General features: G+C 39.9%; 1 long non-coding RNA gene across 1 annotated transcript in view; it reads left to right on the forward strand.

The window, feature by feature from the left end:
- LOC126084027 (uncharacterized) overlaps nucleotides 1-8019 on the forward strand; it is a 29535-nt gene that overhangs the window by 1792 nt on the left and 19724 nt on the right. The window contains exon 2 of the long non-coding RNA XR_007518913.1: nucleotides 46-180. This is a non-coding gene — a long non-coding RNA (uncharacterized LOC126084027). The remainder of the gene's footprint in view (nucleotides 1-45; nucleotides 181-8019) is intronic.

Consider the following 8019-nt stretch of genomic DNA (forward strand, 5'->3'; position numbering starts at 1 on the left):
TCATGATACCTGTACTTCCACTTATGAAGATCACTTTTATTCCAGGTTCCAAGAAGCTTTGAAGATCTAGAAAAAAGAAGACTTAATAAGAACATGCTAATTGTCTTAAATATGTAAAGGTCTGTCATGGAAAAGAGCTGGTAGATTGCTGTGTAGCTACAGTGCAGAACTGACCTGGAGGTAAAAGTTTAATGGCGCAGATTTAAGAGGCTTCCTCCTCATTTTAGTATGGTCATGTGGAAGGTAGAGCCAAGAGGCAAAACCAAAGCCAACTGGTATGAAACATAGGGAAGCAGATTAAATTAAATCAAGCTTAGAGTTTTCTGCATTGGTTTCAAGCAAGTAAGGTGGAGGCTGAAATTTTATGGATAGGATATGGAAGAAACTACATGTTGCTTTGGGTTTGTCTGAGAGGTTGCCTTTATGCAAGGTGTATTAATTTCCTAGAGCTGTCATCAAAATTAGCTTCAAACTAGGTGGCTTAAATCAACATAGATTTATTCTCTCACAATTCTGGAGGCTAGAAGTCCAAAATCAAGGTGTCAGGGCCATGCTTTCTTCTAGGGAAGAATCTGTTCCACGCCTCTCTCCTAGTTCCTGGTGGCTGCCAGAAATCCTTGGCTTTCCGTGGCTGTAGCTGCACCACTCCAATATCTGTCTCTATCATCACTTCTTTCCTGTGTATCCTCTCATGGCCTGCTTATAGGACAGCAGTGTCTTAGTCATCTAGTGCTGCTGTAACATAAATACCACAATGGGCAGCCTTAACAAAGAAATTTATTCTCTCACAGTCTAGCAGGTTACAAGTCCAAATTCAGGGCGCTGGCCCCAGGAGAAGGCTTTTTCTCTTTGTCGGCTCTGGAGGAAGGTCCTTGTCATTGGTCCTCCCTTGGTCTGGGAGCATCTCAGCACAGGAATGTCAGGCCCAAAGGACATGCTCTGCTCCCAGCACCGCTTTCTTGGTGGTATAAGGTCCCCCTGTCTCTCTGGTCATTTCTCTTTTTTGTGTCTCAAGAGATTGCTTTAAGACACCATCTAATCTTGTAGATCTCATTAGTATAACTGCCACTAATCCATTTTATTACAGCATAGTGATAGGATTTACAACATAGGGAAATCACATCAGATGGTAAAATGGTAGACAATCATACAGTCATACAAGGGAATCATGACCTAGCCAAGTTGGCAGATATTTTGGGGGGATACAATTCAATCCATGACAACCAGTCATTAGACTTAAGGGCCACACTAATCCAGTGCAACCTCATATAAACTAGGTACATCTGCAAAGACCCTGCTTCCAAATAAGGCCACGTTCTGAGGTTCCAGGTGAATCTAAATACATCTTTTTTGATGACATGATTCAACCTACCACACAAAGTCAACCTAGAATTCTCTGACCTCGTAAAACCCATGAGTCCAGGAAATAGTCACTTCATACTCTCCCTGAAAGGTCCAGTCTTCCCCTTACGATACAAACAAAAGCAACCAGGAATCCTGTTCCTGGGCCTTTATCCTTCTCTACTTACTCGTGGCAGAACTATTACTATGACTGGCCTTTCCAGTCAGCCAGTAGAATCCACTTTGTCCCTTTAAATCAGACTATTTGCAACACTACTATTTCAACCATTTTAACCTCCTCATTTAACATACCATTCAATGACGTAGTCTGCTCCCTTTTGTGCTTTATGTGTTTTGTTTCTAGTATGACCCAAAATTGGGTAATTCTATGAACTGAAGAGTACCAATCAAAGCACCAAAAGGTTGAACACTAGAGGGAGTCCAGGACCGAAAAACCTGAAGACTACTGCACTGTTAGGGGTTTGAAGTGTTCCACACGAGGCTTCCACTAGATTTTCCCAGCATTAATAACCGGATGTATGAAGCAGTCATGTTGTCTCTATGTAGTACCTTAATTATTTTAACATAATTTCTACATACATAGGCCATATAGAACTCAGTTTCCTAGTTAAAATTTTGTTGCCACATTAAATATCAAAATAAGGCTCCCCAAGTCCAAAATTTAGTAGTGGTTCAAAATGCAAATGAACTGAGTTTATTTTGTGATAGCCTAGAAACCATTCCAGCTTTGAGCTGCTTCCGATAGCCCTACTTTTGTGAGATTCTCCTGAAGTGATATATTTAACAAATAGTTTTTTCTTAATTTAGGTTGCTACATTCAGGATTACAATCTGCCTTGTATCAACTATAAAAATTCTTAGCAATATGGAATTCAAAAGAATTGGAACCTCTACTTGTTTTAGAATAACTATTATACAATATTTTGGTGTCTTCAGCATCAATAATATATACTAAATATTATATTTCAAGATATGAGATACACCATAATGATGAAAACCGTAAAGAAAAGGTTCAGTTAAGCCAGTAGCATGAGCCATCCGTAGATCAATGGCCATCCTTCCTGTGTTTCCAGGCTCATGTTATTTTCAACCCTAATATATTTGAATATTAGCAATGATGATGATTTCTAACAGGTAAGTATAGAGACTCATTTAACCACACTTGAAAAAGCATGGTTTACAAATACTCAACATGTTCATGAAGATGTATCAAGTGACTCCATTTCACAGATACTTAATATGCCAGATTTTCTTAAAATGTGTAATGAAAACTCCCCAAAATAGGACATTGTTAAAATTGTTTTTTAAACATTTCCATCTTTAGGCTTTCTCATGTACCCAGGCTAGAATTATTCTCTAGAAGATACGGAGTCAGGGAGGGTGATTAGGGCCATCAGATATCTTTGCTGGACTACAAATGACCTGTAGGCTGTAGTTCACATAACACCATTCTGAAACTCGGTTCTTGCAGATTTTCATGAATAATTGTTTGTTTCATCGTTTTTTGGAAGTTAAGCCTCCAAGGGACTTATCCTCTATGATGTGAGTTCAAACTGTTCAGCTAATAAAATAAGATAGGCATTTATTTAACAAGTATTTATTACACATATGTTGTTGTTAGGTGATGTCATGGATTGAATTATGTCCCCCTAAGATGTTAAGATGTGCGTAGTGATTTGGCTGGGCCATGATTCCCAATATTGTGTGGTTGTCCTCCATTTTGTGATGTAATTTTATGTTAGAGAGGATTAGGGTGGGATTGTAACACCCTTACTAAGGTCACATCCCTGATCAATGTAAAGGGAGTTTCCCTGGGGTGTGGCTTGCACCACCTTTTATCTTACAAGGGATGAAAGGGAAGCAAGCAGAAAGTGGGGACCTCATACCACCAAGAAAGCAGTGCCGGGAGCAGAGCCTTTGGACCTGAGGTTCCTATTCTGAGATGCTCCCAGACCAAGGGAAGATCTATGCATTACAAGGACCTCCAGAGCTGACAGAGAAAGAAAGCCTTCCCCTGGAGTGGCGCCCTGAGTTCAAACTTCTACTAGACCATGAGAAAATAAGTTTCTCTTTGTTAAAGCCGTCCACTTATGGTATTTCTGTTGTAGCAGCACTAGATGACTAAGACAGGTGCCATCAAGTTAGCTCTGACTCATAGCCACGCTGTGTACAACAGAACAAAACACTGCCTGGCCCTACACTATTCTCAGAGTCATCTTATGCTTGAGCCCATTGTTGCAGCCACTGTGTCAGTCTCTTCGAGGATCTTCCTCTTTCTCAGTGACCCTCTACTTTACCAAGCCTGGTGTCCTTCTCCAGGGACTGGTCCCTCCTGATAACATGTCCAAAGTATGTGAGACCAAGTCTTACCATCCTTGTTTCTAAGGACCATTCTGCTTATATTTTTTCTAAGACAGATTTGTTCATTCTTTTGGCAGTCCATGATATATTAAGTATTCTTCCCCAACATCATAATTCAAAGGCATCAATTCTTTTTCGGTCTTCCTTATTCACTGTCCAATTTCCTATGCGTATGAGGCAATTGAAAACACCATGGCTTGAGTCAGGTGCACCTTTTTCTTCATGGTGATCTTTCCTTTTTAACACTTTAAAGAAGTCTTTTGCAGTAATTTGCCCAATGCATTGTGTCATTTCATTTCTTGACTGCTGCTTCCACGGGCATTGATTGTGGATCCACGTAAAATGAAATCCTTGACAACTTCAGTCTTATCACCGTTTATCATGATGTTGCTCATTGGTCCAGTTGTGAGAATTTTTGTTTTCTTTACGTTGAGGTGTAATCCATACTGAAGGCTGTGGTCTTTGATCTTCATCAGCAAGTGCTTCAAGTCCTCTTCACTTTCAGCAAGCAAGGTTGTGTTATCTGCGTAGTGCAGGTTGTTAATGAGTCTTCCTCCAAGCCTGATGTCCTATTTTTCTTCATATAGTCCAGCTTTTCAGATTATTTGTTAGGCATATAGATTAAATAGATATGGTGAAAGGATATAACCCTGACACACGCCTTTCCTGACTTGAAACCATGCAGTATCCCCTTGTTATGTTCAAACAACTGTGTCTTTATCTATGTACAGATGCCACAATTAAGTGTTCTGGAATTCCCATTCTTTGCAATGCTATCTGTGATTTGTTATGATCCACACAGTCGAAGGCCTTTGCGTAGTCAATAAAACACAGGTAAACACCTTTCTGGTATTCTCTGCTTTCAGCCAGGATCCATCTCACATCAGCAGTGATATCTCTGGTTCCATGTCCTCTTCTGAATCTGGCTTAAATTTCTGGCAGTTCCCTGTCCATGTACTGCTGCAGCCACTTTTAAAAGATCTTCAGCAAAATTTTACTTGCGTGTTATATTAATGGTATTGTTCCATAGTTTCTGAATTTGGTTGGATCACCGATCTTTGGAATCTCTTCCAGTTGGTTGGCCAGGTAGCTGTCTTCCAAATTTCTTGCATAGACGAGTGAGCACTTCTAGTGCTGTATCCATTTGTTGAAACATCTCAACTGATATTCGGTCTATTCCTGGACCCTTGATTTTCACCAATGCGTTCAGTGCGGCTTGGACCTTTTCCTTCTGTACCCTCAGTTCCTGATCATATGCTGCCTTCTCCAATGGTTGAAAATCAGCCATTCTTTTTGGTATAGTGACTCTGTATTTCTTCCATCTTCTTTTGATGCTTCCTGTGTCATTTAATATTCTTCCCATAGAACCCTTCATTATTGCAACTCGAGGCTTGAATATTTTCTTCAGTTCTTTCAGTTTGGGAAATGCCAAGTGTGGTCTTCCATTTTGGTTTTCTAACTCCAGGTTTTTACGCATGTTGTTATAATACTTTGTCTTTTCAAGCCGCCTTTTGAAATCTTCTGTTCAGTTTTTTTTTACTTCATTTCTTCCTTTCACTTTAGATACTTGACATTCAAGAGCAAGTTTCAGAGTCTCTTCTAGCATCCATTTTGGCCTTTTCTTTCCTGTCTTTTTAATGACCTCTTGCTTTTTTTTTTTTTTTTAACTGTGCTTTAAGTGAAAGTTTACAAATCAAGTCAGTCTGTCATACAAAAATTTATATACATCTTGCTATGTACTCCTAGTTTCTCTCCCCCTAATGAGACAGCACATTCCTCCTCTCCACACTGTATTCTCTGTGTCTATTCAGCCAGCTTCTGTCCTCCTCTGCCTTCTCGTCTCCCCTCCAGACAGGAGCTGCCCACATAGTCTCATGTGTCTACTTGAGCCAAGAAGCTCACTGCTCACCAGTATCATTTTTTGTCTTATAGTCCAGTCCAAACCCTGTCTGAAGAGTTGGCTTTGGGAATAGTTCCAGTCTTCGGTTAACAGAGGTCTGGGGACCATGACCTCTGGGTCCTTCTAGCCTGAGTCCGACCGTTAAGTCTGGTCTTTTTACTAGAATTTGGGGTCTGCATCCCACTGCTCTCCTGCTCCTTCAGGGATTCTCTGTTGTGCTCCCTGTCATGGCACTCATCAGTTGTAGCTTGGCACCATCTAGTTCTTCTGGTCTCGGGCCCATGTAGTCTTTGATTTATGTGGCCCATTCTGACTCGGGCTTATACTTCTGTCTTTGTTGTTTGTCATTCTCCTTTGCCCCAGGTGGGTTGAGACCAGTTGATGTATCTTAGATGGCTGCTTGCTAGCGCTTAAGACCCAAGACGCCACTCACCAAAGTGGGATGCAGGATGTTTTCTTAATACATTTTGTTACACCAATTGACCTAGATGTCCACTGAAACCATGGTCCCCAGACCCCCGCCCCAGCTACTCTGGCCTTCGAAACATTCAGTTGCATTCAGGAAACTTCTTTGCTTTTGATTTAGTCCAGTTGTGCTGGCCTCTTCTGTATTGTGTGTTGTTATTCCCTTCACCTAAAATAGTTCTTGTCTACTACCTAACTGGTGAATATCCCTCTCCCTGTAACCATCAAAGAATATTTTCTTCTGTGTTTAAACTATTTCTTCAGTTCTTATAATAGTGGTCTCATATAGTATTTGTCCTTTTGCAACTGACTAATTTCATTCAGCATAATCCCTTCCAGATTCCTCCATTTTATGAGATATTTCACGGATTCATCATTGTTCTTTATCGTTGCGTAGTATTCCATTGTGTGAATATATCGTAATTTATTTATCCATTCATTCATTGATGGACACCTTGGTTGCTTCCATCTTTTTGCTGTTGTAAACAGTGCTGCAATATCTGTTCGTGTAAAGGCTCTTATTTCTGCAGGATACATTCCAAGGAGTGGGATTGCTGGATCGTATGGTAGTTCTATTTCTAGCTTTTTAAGTTCCAAAGTGATTGTACCATTTTACATTTCCACCAGCAGTGTACAAGTGTTCCAGTCTCTCCACAACCTCTCCAACATTTATTATTTTGTGTTTTTTTTTGTTTTTGTTTTTATTAATACCAGCCTTGTTGGAGTGAGATGAAATCTCATTGTAGTTTTGAGTTGCATTTCTCTAATGGCTAATGATCATGAGCATTTCCTTATGTGTCTGTTAGCTGCCTGAATGTCTTCTTTGGTGAAGTGCCTGTTCATATCCTTTGCCCATTTTTTAATTGGGTTGTTTGTCTTTTTGTTGTTGAGTTTTTGCAGTATCACATAGATTTCAGAGATCAGGTGCTGATCAGAAATGTCATAGCTAAAAACTTTTTCCCAGCCTATAGGTAATCTTTTTACTCTTTTGGTGAAATCTTTGGATGAGCATAGGTGTTTGATTTTTAGAAGCTCCCAGTTATCTAGTTTCTCTTGTGGTGTTTGTGCATTGTTAGTAATGTTTTATACACTGTTTATGCCATGTATTAGGGCTCCTAGCATCCCTATTTTTTCTTCCATAACCTTTATCATTTTAGATTTTATATTTAGGTCTTTGATCACCTCTTCCTTTCTTCGTGTATGATGTCCTTGATGTCATTCCACAACTCGTCTGGTCTTCAGTCGTTAGTGTTCAACACGTCAAATCTATTCTGAGATGCTCTCTAAATTCAGGTGGGATATTCTCAAGGTTGTACTTTGGCTCTCGTGGATTTGTACTAATTTTCTTCAGCTTCAACTTGAACTTGCAGATGAGCAATTGATGGTCTGTCCCACAGTGGGCCCCTGGCCTTGTTCTGACTGATCATATTGAGTTTTTCCATGGTCTCTTCCCACATATGTAGGCAATTTGATTCCTGTGTATTCCATCTTGGGAGGTCCACATGTATAACCCAAAACCAAACCCCCTGCCGTTGAGTTGATTCTGACTCATAGTGACCCTATAGGACAGAGTAGAACTGCCCTGTAGAGTTTCCAAGGAGTGCCTGGTAGATTCAAACTGCTAACCTTTTGGTTAGCAGCCACAACACTTAACCACTATGCCACCAGGGTTTCCTCCACATGTATAAAAAAAAAAAAATTTTTTTATAGTCACCATTTATGTTGTTGAAAAAAAGTATTTGCATTAGAAAGTTGTTGGTCTTGCAGAACTCTATCATTTAATCTTTGACATTGTTTCTGTCACCAAGACCATATTTTCTACCAATCCTTCTTCTTTATTTCCAACTTTCAAATTCCATTCACCAGTAATTATCGATGCTTCCTGATTGCATGTTCAGTCAATTTCAGACTGCAGAAGTTGGTAAAAATCTT

Source organism: Elephas maximus, chromosome 10 (genome assembly GCF_024166365.1).
Source record: "Elephas maximus indicus isolate mEleMax1 chromosome 10, mEleMax1 primary haplotype, whole genome shotgun sequence".
Lineage (NCBI taxonomy): Eukaryota > Metazoa > Chordata > Mammalia > Proboscidea > Elephantidae > Elephas > Elephas maximus.